Source organism: Arachis ipaensis, chromosome B08 (assembly GCF_000816755.2).
Source record: "Arachis ipaensis cultivar K30076 chromosome B08, Araip1.1, whole genome shotgun sequence".
Classification (NCBI taxonomy): Eukaryota; Viridiplantae; Streptophyta; class Magnoliopsida; order Fabales; family Fabaceae; genus Arachis; species Arachis ipaensis.
The window spans coordinates 70,268,147-70,281,502 of NC_029792.2; the positions used below are offsets into that span (position 1 = coordinate 70,268,147).

The following is a 13,356-nucleotide window of genomic DNA, read 5'->3' on the forward strand; positions in this document are numbered from 1 at the left end:
GTTCTACTCCCTTGTGCTCTTCTTTAACTACCTCCACCTCTTCACAAGCTTCTTCAAATTCGACCTCTTCCTCTTGGTAGCTCTCTTCCAATTCAATCTCTTCTTCATTGCTTACCAAGGGCATGGGGGGTTGTGTATCTTCTTCTTTGATCTCAATTTCAAGCCCAATGGGAGAGGATTCAATTGTAGATAGGAACTCCTCAATGATTGAATCCATCTCTTGATTAACCTCTTCAAAGTTTTCCACCATGATATGCCTTGGAGGTTGTACACCCTCCTCAACATCAATATCAAGCTTCTTGAAAGAGGGCTCTATAATGATACATTCCCATGGACTTCCAACATCTCTTAGGTCTTCAACCACTCCTTCCGGCTCAATTGTCTCATCTTCCTCCCCTAGTGGCAATTCTTTCTTCAACTCCTCTTCTTTATCTTGAAGCTCTAAACTCACTCCCTCACTATGCTCCTTGGTTTCTTCTCCACATTCGTCAATGGGAGTGCCTTGGTCGCTTAGGCTTAGTCAGGAGGAGGCCATACTGCTAACGGCTTCCACTAAGATAGCCATCTTGGCTCCTAACTCTTTAAAATTCTTTTTATCCTCCTCTTGTCGCCTTAAGATATGAGATTCAAGATCTCTCAATTCATGCGTGGGGGCTTCATCAGGAGGTGATGGTGGAAGAGAAGGTTCATTGTTTGGGAGGAAGGTATCATGTTTGGAAGTTGGTTCATCTTGGTAAGGGTATGGAGTTGGTGTATATGGAGGTGGTTCTTGAGAGTAGTTGTGTTGGGATTGTTGTGGTTCTATGTATGGTTCATATGGTTCATAAGGTGGTTGATATGGTGGATAAGGATTAGGATCATATGGGGATGTTTGGTGATATGGGGCTTGTGAGTAAGGTGATTCAAAATCATGTTGAGGGGGCGGTTCATAGGCATGTGGTGGTGGTTGTTGACAATCACAATAAGGGTCACCACATCCATTAGATTGATATACATTAGGATGAGAATTATACCCATAAGAAACCGGAGGTTGTGGTTGCCAAGAAGGTTGATCAATCCCTTGAGGCTCCTCCCATCTTTGATTGTTCCATCCTTGATGCACATCCTCATTGTAGCTCCCATTTCCTACAATATAATTTGAACCAAACTCATAGCCAGAGTGATGAGAATTCATAGTAGCAAGAGAAAATAAAACAAATACTAATAAGAACAAATAAAAACTAACTCCTAAAATAAGCAAAAACTAGCAAAGAAGCATATTAACATATATACAATAGCCAATAACATAACACCATTGCAACTCCCCGGCAACGGCGCCATTAATTTGATAGTTAAAATTGTGTTGGTTAGGAATTTCTCTTATAGAAAGAAGAATTTCATTGTAAGCATAGCTCCAAACCAACAAACAACTCTCACATCAAATTAAAATATGGTTTTGTCACATGTACAAACCCCAAATAAGAATTAACCGGAGTATTTAGACTCCGGGTCGTCTCACAAGGAATTGCAATGAAGTGATCAATTATTGGCTATGAAAATGCAAGGGGGTTTGATTTTTGATAATTGACAAGAAAAGTAAATAGCAAGAAAGTAAATAATAAGAACTAGTAAAATAAAGGAAAAGAACTCTTGGCTAGACATAGGTAATTGAGATCACTATCTTTGGCTACAAACCATATATTGATAATTATGAGAGGCAACCTATTAAGTCTACTTCCAAAGCCTTAAGTACGTAATATCTACTCCTAGGCTTGAAGTACGTCAAATAGGCTTGATCACATCAACCCAAAAGTCCCAACCTACCTACTAATTAGATTAGTAGTGGGTTGGCGTCAATGAGTATCAAATTGATCACCAAGGATTCTCAAATCACCAAATCATTGAGACCCAATGACTCAAGGTCACTCAATTCCCTTAGCCTAGGCCAAGAGTCAAAAAAACTACTCAAACTAGAGAAAGCATTTTATCAAACATCAAGAGTGCAAGAAAAGTAAACATCATGAAATGCAAGAATTAAAAGAACCAACAACTAACATAAGCAACAAATCATAATAACAATCAAGATCAACATAAAAGAAATATGGAAACATAAAATTTGTATTAAAGGAAATTTAAGATCCAACAAGGTTCATGAACATAAAAGCAACAAAATAAAGGAAATGAACAAGAGAAACTAAGAAGATTAAGATATGATAACAAGAAATTAAGAGAGAAAGCTAAATCAAAACAAGAATTAAAACTTGGATCCAAGAAGAATTAACTAAAACTACCCTAAAATCTAGAGAGAGGAGAGAGCTTCTCTCTCTAGAATTCTACCCTAAAACATGATGAAAACTAAACTATGACTACTTGGTTCATTCTCTCTTTAATCCTTGGGTTCAATAGCATCAAAAATGGGTTGGATTGGGCCCAAAATGAGCTGCAAAATCGCTGGGGGCGATTTCATTAAAGTGGACCCACGGGCAGAATCGGCGCACACGCGTATATGGCGCGTGCGCGCCCCTGAGCGCGAAGCAACATATCACAAAATTTATATCATTTCGAAGCCCTGGATGTTAGCTTTCCAACACAATTGGAACCGCCTCATTTGGACCTCTGTAGCTCAAGTTATGGTCGTTTGAGTGCGAAGAGGTCAGGCTTGACAGCTTTACGGTTCCTTCATTTCTTCATGAGTTCTCCCACTTTGCATGATTTTCTCCTCACTTCTTCCAACCAATACTTTCCTTATGAATCTGAAATCACTCAACAAATATATCAAGGCATCGAATGGAATTAAAGTAAATTAAAATCGCCAATTTTAGGGCCTAAAAAGCATGTTTTCACATTTAAGCACAAATCAAGGGAGAATTGCAAAACCATGCTATTTCATTGAATAAATGTGAGAAAAGGTGATAAAATCCCCCAAAATAAGCACAAGATAAACCAAAAAATTGGGGTTTATCACGTTAACACATGGTCATGACTACATGTGAAAAGTTCATCAATAAAAATATAGCAAGTGCATGTGGGGACAATTAAATGCAATGGGTTTATTGGTATGCAGGCAAAGGCATGAGTAGCATAGATCAAGTATTCAATGTCCAAGTGAGATTACCAAGTCTTTCAAACTAACAATTTGTTTGTAATAACAATTATATCAAATTAATAAAATATAAAAAGGGTTTTGTGAAAAGCAAGCATTGAAAAGTAGAATAAAGTAGGAAAAATGCATAATGCCATATGGGCCTTTTCACAAACACATAGCATGCATAATAGTGAAGTTATTGAAAGCATGAATTTGAACATGCAAGCATCCCTTGAAAAAGTAATATATAATTGTCAAACAAATTTATAACAATCCACAAGCATATAATGAGAAATAATGACTCACATAAATTTATAACACCAAATAAAAAGGAAAAAGAAAGAAAAAGAAAATATGAATAATGAAGGTAAAACGAAAAGAAAAGAAGATAACATATAAAAATAAGAAGAATAATAGAAAAGTAAGGAGGGAAGGAGAAAAAAAGAAAAACCTTGTTAATGGGGGTGAGAGAGAGAGTGTGTAAAAAGTGAGAAAGAAGGAAGAAGGGGGGAAGGGAAGAAAAAGAAATAAGGAGGGAAAAAGAGAAAATAGGATTTGGGGAGAAAAAGATAAGATGATTGGCAAATCAGGAAAACTGTGCGGCGCAAGCGACGCGGTCACGTGAGGCACGCGGTCGCGCAACTTGCGCTTAAACTGATTGACGCGGTCGCGTCGGTCACGCGGTCGCGTGACCTGTTTTAGGCTAATGGCGCGAGGGCAGCCTCGCACTCGCACAACTCTCTGTTCAAAATTATTAATTACCAAATATTGGGTGACGCGATCGCATGGGGCATGCGATCGCGTGAGTGGCCAGTTATTAGGATGTGACGCGGCCGCGTGAGGCACGCGGTCGCATGAGTGGGATTGCGCGTCCAGCGCCAATACAGCACCACTCTAGCACAACTTTCGGTTGTGCACCCTTTTTACGTCGAAATCCAGGTCACGCGGCCGCGTGGGGCACGCGGTCGCGTGGGAGGCCAGTATTCCCCCTCGACGCGGACGCATCAGCGACGCGGTTGCGTGGGACGATTTGTGCCATTGGCACGCCTCCAGCCACGCTCCTGCGTGACTCTCTGTTCGTTTATTATTTTCTCCCATCTCTTTGCGACGCGGACGCGTCAATGATGCGGTCGTGTCGCGTAACATTTTTTTTTTAATAAAAGTAGGCAAATGCAGATGCACAAAATGTACTAATAAAGAGAAGAGTTATTGAATAAGAAAATTAAAAGTAAAGAAAATAACGATCATACCATGGTGGGTTGTCTCCCACCTAGCACTTTGCTTTAACGTCCGTAAGTTAGATGCTCCACTAGCTCAGTCTTCGGCTATGTGGGGATCTTCCAAGAGGAAGATCTCGAGCTCCTTGTTTTTCTTCAGCTGCTCGCCATGGTACAGCTTTAAACGATGTCCATTAACTTTGATAAGTTTAGAGCTTGAAGGATGGCTTAGGTGATAAACTCCGTACGGTTCGGCCTTCTCTATTCTGTATGGACCTTCCCATCTTGATCTCAACTTACCCGGCATGAGCCTCAGTCGAGATTTGTAAAGGAGGACCAAATCCCCAAGTTGGAACTCTTTCCTCCTGATGTGCTGATCATGCACAGCCTTCATCTTCTCCTTGTATAGTCTTGAGTTCTCATAAGCTTCCAGGCGAAGGCTTTCCAATTCTTGCAGTTGCAATCTCCTTTCAACTCCGGCTTCCTCAATTCCCATTTACTGCCCAAAAGGCTTTGTGCTCTACTTCAACAGGGAGATGACAAGCTTTTCCATAAACTAAGCGGAAAGGACTCATCCCAATGGGTGTTTTGTATGCGGTTCTGTACGCCCAAAGTGCATCTTGTAGCCTGGTGCTCCAGTCTCTTCTATGAGGTTTGACTATCTTCTGCAAGATACGCTTTATCTCTCTGTTTAACACCTCGGCTTGCCCATTAGTCTGAGGGTGGTATGTTGTTGCAACCTTATGAATTATTCCATGCTTCTTCATTAATCCGGTTAGTCTCCTGTTACAAAAATGGGTGCCTTGATCGCTCACGATTGCTCGTGGTGATCCAAAGCGACAAATAATATGGTTTCTCACAAAGGAAACAACGGTGTTAGCATCATCAGTGCGGGTAGGAATTGCTTCCACCCATTTGGAAACGTAATTTACAGCTAACAATATATATAAATAACCATTAGAATTTGGAAATGGACCCATGAATGGTCAGCGCCACATCTCCATAAATATGGGTCATCCTATATATAATATTTAGACTCGCTTTTCAGCTTGTCTCTTTGATGCTTAGAAAAGTTTGGAGGAAAGGTGCGGCTAACTAGATAATTAGCTACAGGTGCATACAAAGGGACTATCTCAGATATTGCTTGCAGGTTATCAAATGGAAAATTATCAGCTATAGGAGTGGAGTCATTTGTGATATGCTCAAGGCGACTCAAGTGGTCTGCCACTAAATTCTGGTTACCACTCCTGTCCTTAATTTCCAAATCAAATTCTTGTAATAGCAGTATCCAACATATAAGCCTTGGTTTAGACTCCTTTTTAGCTAATAAATACTTTAGAGCTACGTGGTCTGAATACACTACTACTTTAGTACCAAGTAAATAGGCTCGGAATTTATCCAGAGCAAAAACAATAGCAAGAAGCTCTTTCTCAGTGGTAGTGTAATTAGACTGAGCGGCATCTAAAGTTTTAGACAGATAAGCAATAACAAAAGGATCCTTACCTTCACGCTGAGCCAGTGCTGCTCCTACGGCATAGTTGGAAGCATCACACATTATTTCAAATGGTTGGCTCCAGTCTGGTCCTCTCACAATTGGAGCTTGAGTCAGGGCGGTCTTCAGCTTATCAAACGCTTGTTTGCAATTTTCACTGAACTCGAACTCAATATCTTTCTGCAGTAGTCTGGATAAGAGAAGTGCTACCTTACTGAAGTCCTTAATGAATCTCCTGTAAAAACCTGCATGGCCAAGGAACGAACGAACTTCCCTCACAGAAAAGGGGTAAGGTAAACTAGAAATAACATCCACCTTTGCTGGATCTATAAAAATGCAAGTATTAGACACAACATGTCCTAGTACAATACCTTGTTTTACCATAAAGTGACATTTCTCAAAATTTAATACAAGGTTTGTACTGACACATCTATCTAATACTCTAGATAATCCATCTAAGCAAAGGCTAAAGGAATCGCCGTATACACTAAAATCATCCATAAAAACTTCCATACAGTACTCAATAAGATTAGAGAAAAGACTCATCATACACCTTTGGAAAGTAGCTGGTGCATTGCACAAGCCAAAGGGCATTCTCTTGTAAGCATAAGTCCCAAAAGGACACGTAAAAGTGGTCTTTTCCTGATCCTCAGGAGCTTTATGAATCTGGAAATAACCTGTGTAACCATCTAAAAAACAATAATATGATTTACCTAACAGGCGATCCAGCATTTGATCAATGAATGGAAGAGGATAGTAATCCTTACGGGTTGCTTGGTTGAGGCGTCTGTAGTCAATGCAGACCCTCCAGGCGTTCTGAACTTTGGTTGTCAGGAGCTCTCCATGCTCATTCTTCACTGCAATGACTCCAGACTTCTTTGGCACCACTTGTACTGGGGTCACCCATTCACTGTCTGAGATGGGATAGATGATATCTGCCTCCAGTAGTCTGGTCACTTCCTTCTTGACAACCTCTAAGATAGTGGGGTTCAGTCTTCTCTGGGGTTGACGGACAGGTCTTGCTCCTTCTTCTAAAAATATTCTGTGCTCACATACTTGAGGGTTAATGCCTACTATGTCTGCCAAACTCCAACCAATCGCCTTCTTGTGGCTCCTCAGCACACTAAGTAACTGCTCTTCTTGTTGAGAAGTAAGTTCCCTTGCAATGATAACTAGAAACCTCTGCCCGTCTTCAAGGTAAGCATATTTGAGGTGTGGAGGAAGGGGTTTTAATTCTAACTTCTGATCATGGTCAAGCTCTGGGTTGTCTGGAGCTAGTAACAATGGCAAAGCACTGTCATTGTCCTCTGAGAATGTCCCCACACTTGGACCTTGTCCTGTGTGCTTCTCTTCAAATTCCTCCTGATGGACTTCAGCCATGGTTTCATCTATAATGTCACACTTGAGGATAGAGTGATCCTCCGGAGGATGCGTCATAACTCCATTCAGATTGAAGATCACTATTCGACCATCTATTTCAAAAGAGTATGTTCCTGAAAAAGCATCTAATTTAAACTTTGAGGTCTTCAGGAATGGCCTTCCGAGTAGGATTGATGAAGGCTTGTCTGAGTCATTTTGGGGCATTTCCAAGATATAAAAATTAGTGGAAAATGTGAGTCCCTTAATGCCCACTAATACATCTTCAGCAACTCCAACCACTGTAATAATGCTTTTATCTGCCAACACAAAACGAGCTGCTGACCTTTTTAAGGGAGGGAGCCTCAAAATATCATATATATACAAAGCCATTATACTCACACATGCTCCTAAATCACACATGCAATCAGAAAAATACTACACCACCAATAGTACAATTAACCATACAAGGACCTGGGTCACTACACTTTTCAGGTAAACCACCCATTAAAGCAGATATGGAACTCCCTAAAGGAATAATTTCTAATTCATTAATTTTGTCTTTATGTATACATAAATCTTTTAGAAACTTTGCATACTTAGGTACCTGTTGAATAACATCAAATAGAGGAACAGTTACCTCAACCTTTTTGAATATCTCTATCATTTTTGGATCATGTTCCAGCTGCTTCCTGGGCTTCCTTGCAAGTTGTGGAAATGGAATAGGAGTGGTGTCTTCTGCAGTGTCTGCACCTTTTGATGCTTCCTCCTGTGGTTGAGCTTCTTCTTTTTCAGCTATGTCCTGTATGTCATCTTCCTCTTCAACATCTTCTATTTCCACTACCTCTTCAGCTGAGGCGTGTTCTGGTGGGCTTGGCTCCTCCTGGTTCCTCTCCTGCAATGTGGTTCCGGACCTTAGGGTGATGGCATTAATACCACCCTTGGGATTGGGTAATGGTTAAGAGGGAATTCCACTGGAGCTCAAAGGTTGGTTATTGGAGTTATTCATTGATCCAATCTGGGAGACAAGAGCTTGTAAAGTAGCGTTCAGACCATTTAGAGTGGCATTAATGTTATTTTCTATGGTCTGCTGTCTCCGATCAATAGATTGTAGTAAGTCATCATTAACAGAAGAAGAAGGATAGGTAATTTGAGAGGTCTGTTGTTGGGTATTCTATGGTCCTCGGGATTGCCTCAAGTGAGGTGCTCTGTAAGGCTGGTACTGGTTCTGCTACCTGTTGTTATTGTTATTCCACCTCTGATTTCCCTGATTATCTCTGCTTCCTCTGTTGTTATTGTCCCTCCAATTCTGGTTAGAATTGTCCTGCCATCCATGGTTGTAATTGCCACTTTGATTGTACCCTTGGTTGGGGCGGTCATAGAAGTTATGAGTAGCTGCCACGGTGTTGTCTTCCTGCTGGAGCTGCGGACATTCATCAGTATAGTGGCTATAATCAGTACAGATTCCGCAAACTCTCTGTGGGACTAACTATTAGTTTTGCTGTGGTGGAGAAGGTTGAGCTTGCTGAACTTGTTGTTGGTTCAATTACATCTGCTTCAGCAAGTTGGTCATTTCACAGATACTCTGAATTAAAGCAGCAGTCTCTCTGCTAGAGGATACTTCTGCAACGGCTTTTGCACGGCCTTGTTTCTGCCTGTGATTCCTAGTAGATTCAGCTAAGTCGCTGATCAATTGCCATGCCTCATCAGTGGTCTTGTACTTTTTCATAGACCCATTGCTAGCACTTTCTAATGTGGTCTTATCTTGGGGCCTCATGCCCTGTGTGACGTAGCCGAGTAACACTATCTTGTCAATCATATGGTGGGGGCAAGCTTCCAGAAGATTATTGAAGCGCTCCCAGTACTCATAGAGAGTTTCAGATTCATCCTGAACAATCATGGAAATATCCTTCCTTAGTTTATCAGTAACTTCAGCTGGAAATAACTTTTCCAAAAATTCTCTTTTAAGTGTATCCCAGTTGGATACAGTTGCAGCGGGTTGAGTGTAGTACCACTCTCTTGCCTTTCCCTCAAGAGAAAACGGGAAGGCTTTCAGCAAAATTGAAGTTTCATCTACACCATCACGCCTGACAGTAGAACAGGCTGCTTGAAAATCTCTCAGGTGTTTGATAGGCTCTTGAGCAGGTAAGCCATAAAACTTGGGCATCAAATTGAGCAGTGCGGTCTTTATTTCAAAGTCTGTAGCCACCGCTGGATGATGCGCTTGAAACGGTTGCATTGTAAAATCAGGGGCTCCAGCCTCCTGGATAGTAACTCTCCTAAGTGCTGCCATGTCACCTATACGTAAATCAATCGAATCAGTAGAACGGGGGCTGATTTCTTCCTCAAATGACGTTTCAGATCCGCCCTCAGAGAGGACTAACCGATGCCGAGCTTGCCTTATTCGTGAAATAGTTCTTTCAATCTCAGGATCGAATACTGGCAAGCTTGGATCAGGAAGTGAACGCGTCATCTAGCGAAAGAAACAAGCAGCTCATAGTAGCAAAATAAAATAAAATACAAATAAATAAAATCCAATCAATAACTTTAGCACTCTATTGAAACTCCCTGGCAACGGCGCCAAAAATTGATGGTGGCGGAAATTGGCGAGTTAAGAATTGTTATAAGATATGCGTTGCAAGTATAGTTCTCAACCAACCAGAAATCCGCTTATCAATTTAAAAGGGGTGTCACAGAAATTAAAATTAAAATACTGGGAGTATGAATCCCAAGTCGTCTCCCAACGAGTTGCAGGAAAGTGTGCTATTTTATTAATCATATGGTTTTCAAAAAGATTTGAGTTGAATGACAGGAAATTAAATCAGAGAATTAATGTAATTTAAATAAAAGCCTTGACTGGGAGTAGATTAGTTGGAAGCCCTATTCTTGTTGCAGTACTTTCAAGATTAATTAATAATTGGGGTTGTTCTGTTTAGTTATCCCTTACTAGGTAAGGGGAAAGTCAAACAAGTTGGAATGCTGTTTCTATTCACAAGTCCCAATCCGCTTACTTGGAAGGACTGGCGTTAGTGACTAGAGAGCAAACCAATAATAAACCCAATTACAATTTCTCCCTTGAGCACTCCAACTCAAGGGTTCCCTTCAATCAACTCTCCATCAAGTTAGGGAACTACTCGCTCATTGTGAATGTGGAATTCATAACATAGGAAAGGGAATTAAAGGAAGACATGATAAATAAGACTCAAAGGAATTAATTAAAAAAAAAATAACTCTTGTATTGATAAATTCTAAAATAATCCAACAGTAAGATTGAAATAAATTAAAGGACATGGAAGAGTAAAGCCAAGTAAAGAAAACGAACTAGAATGACGAAGTCTTGATGAGGTAATAACTCTTCTCAATATCCCAATGCAAAAAGCAATTAAAAATCCTAAGAACTATGAATGTGTAGAGAAAACCTAGAGGAGAGGAAAACTAGATCTGAAAAACTAAAACTATCTAGAATGAAAGTTGTTTCGGTTTCTGCATGTTCTCTGGCTCTAGTCTGCTTTTCTGGGCCGAAAACTGGGTCAAAATAGAGCCCGAAATCGTCCCCAGCGATTCTACAAATTATGCAGATCGCGCACGTCACGCGATCGCGTCATTCGTGCGGACGCGTCATTTGGCGTTTTGCTTTTCCACGCGGACGCGTCGTCCACGCCTCCGCGTCACTTATGCTATTCCAATCCGCGCGGTCGCGTGAGCCAAGTGGCCGCGTCACTACAATTTCCCCTCTTTCGCGCGATCGCGTGAGCCATGCGGCCGCGTCACTTCTCGCTGGTCATCTCCTTAATTTCTTGTGTTCCTTCCATTTTTGCAAGGTTCCTTTCCAATCTCCAACTCATCCGTGCCCTATAAAGCCTGAAACACTTAACACACAGATCACGGCATCGAATAGAATAAAGGAGAATTAAAATACATAATTAAAAGTCTCTAGGAAGCAAGTTTTCAATCGTGTAATGATTTTAGGAAGGAAATATAAATGCATGCTAATTATATGAATAAGTGGGTAAAGATCATGATAAAACCACACAATTAAACACATTATAAACCATAAAATAGTGGTTTATCAGTGACCATATTGAGAACCTCCGGTTCTCATTCCATACTTTGTTGTTGTTTTTCAGATGCAGGTCACAACCCACCTCGGTGAGTTGCTTGATGGTGACAGAGTGGGGGATCTTTATCATGTATTTAGAGTCTTTTGATTTATTTTTATTAGTACTCTCACTTTTGTATTTTATTTTGCTTTAGAGGCTTACTTTATGAGAGATATTCTGTATAAGCTGTTTTATTTTCAAAACTCCGTATGTCAGTAGTTAACTAGTCGACCTAAACTTCATGGGCTGTGGCTAGTATCTTATGATTATTATACTCATATATAACTACATATATCTTGTTATCTTACATAGTGGATCTTGTCTTTTACGCTCATAGCCTCGTGTGAACGTTCGCGCTTCTAATTCCGTATTTGAGCTTATTTTCTTCATTGGCCTTCTAGAATTATTATTCCTTCTATATATATTTATGTATAAGCCTTAGGATTATCGTAACCTTTAATTAACCTTTACTTTACGGCATGAAGTAAGGTTTAGAGTAATTAGGGTGTTACATTTTTCCTCTCTTATAAGGCCAGTTTTGTCTCATGTATAACATCTTTAGAATTTCTATCATCATGGATGCACTTAGTTGAGATTGACTCTTCACTAGAAGTTAAGTACTCCACCATTTCTAAATCAAGAGAACCTCCTCTCCCCACTTGCGTATCCACATTCTCTATGCTCCCATAAAAAATCTTCATCCATATCACCAACCTCTTTGCTCATATTATGCTTTGTATTCATCACTAGTGCTACAACATCATTATCTTCTTTTCTATTATGGCATTGAACATTTAAGCTTTCATATTTTTCATTTCCATGGCCTTTATCTTTAGAATAATGCTTTATAGCATTATTTTTCCATTATTATTCTCCAAATTTGTTTTCTTCACAAAAATATCATATTTCTCTTTATTCAGACTTTATTCTAAGAAAAATATTGATACGATGAGTCTAGTTAGAGTCAACCAAAATTTTGACAAAATTGAAGTAGTAAAATATTATTATGATAAGTATGAATGGATGGATGTCCATTTGTGACTTTCTTCACAATATTGGGCGGCCAACTTTCTCAAGATTGAAGGAATCAATCTTCAAGATAAATGCAAATAAATAAACTTTGAAAAAGTAAGGCTTAGTATGTGTAGAAATAAAGGTTTAAACCTCTGACAACACACACGATCAATAATAACAAATATTCTCTCTCTTTATACTGAATACTTCTCTCTCTCTTTATATACATTATATATAATATTAGTAATATATATATATATATATATAATTATTGTTATTGAGCTAATTATATTAATATTAGAGTTTTCTATTTATACATCTTTATTTTATATTTGGTATATCTTTTATTTATTTTACAACACGTTATCAGCACGAGACTCTGATCAAATTTTTAGGAAGACTCAGGTAACAAATTTTCATTTTGTCGAAGCTCTCTTATCTTGAATTCAATGATCTTGATATATCTAGAAATAATTGTTTATCATGGATACTAGATGCTGAAATCCATCTTGATTCAATGGATCTTGGAGATACCATTAAGGCTGAAAATAATGCATCCCAGAAGGATAAAGCCAAAGCCATGATTTTTCTTCGTCGTCATCTTGACGAAGGATTGAAAAATGAATATCTCACATTAAAAGATCCTGCAGATCTTTGGAAAGACCTTGAAGAAAGGTATAATCATAAAAAAATGGTGATACTTCCTCAAGCCCGATATGAGTGGAGGCACTTGCGTCTGCATGATTTTAAATCCATAAATGAATATAATTCTGCAATGTTTTGAATCACCTCACGAATGAAATTATGTGGGAAAAAGATAAATGATCATGATATATTGCAGAAAACTTTCTCAACCTTCCATGCCTCGAATGTGCTCCTGCAACAGCAGTATCGAGAAAAAAGGTTTAAAAAATATTCTGAGTTAATTTCTTGCCTTCTTGTTGCTGAACACAACAATGAATTACTCTTAAAGAATCATGAAGCACGCCCAACTGGCGCCGCCCCATTTCCCGAAGTAAATGCCGCAAATTACCCCAGAAGAGGTAAATGGCAAGGTTTTAATAACAAGAAAAATTATGGAAGGAAAATGAATTATATTCAAAAGAGAGGATA

At 39.3% G+C, this 13,356-nt stretch overlaps 1 long non-coding RNA gene across 3 annotated transcripts in view; it reads left to right on the forward strand.

Annotated features, from left to right (window-relative positions):
• Nucleotides 1-13,356, forward strand: part of LOC107613123 — a 49,356-nt gene that overhangs the window by 20,760 nt on the left and 15,240 nt on the right. The gene's annotated exons all lie outside the window — the stretch shown is intronic.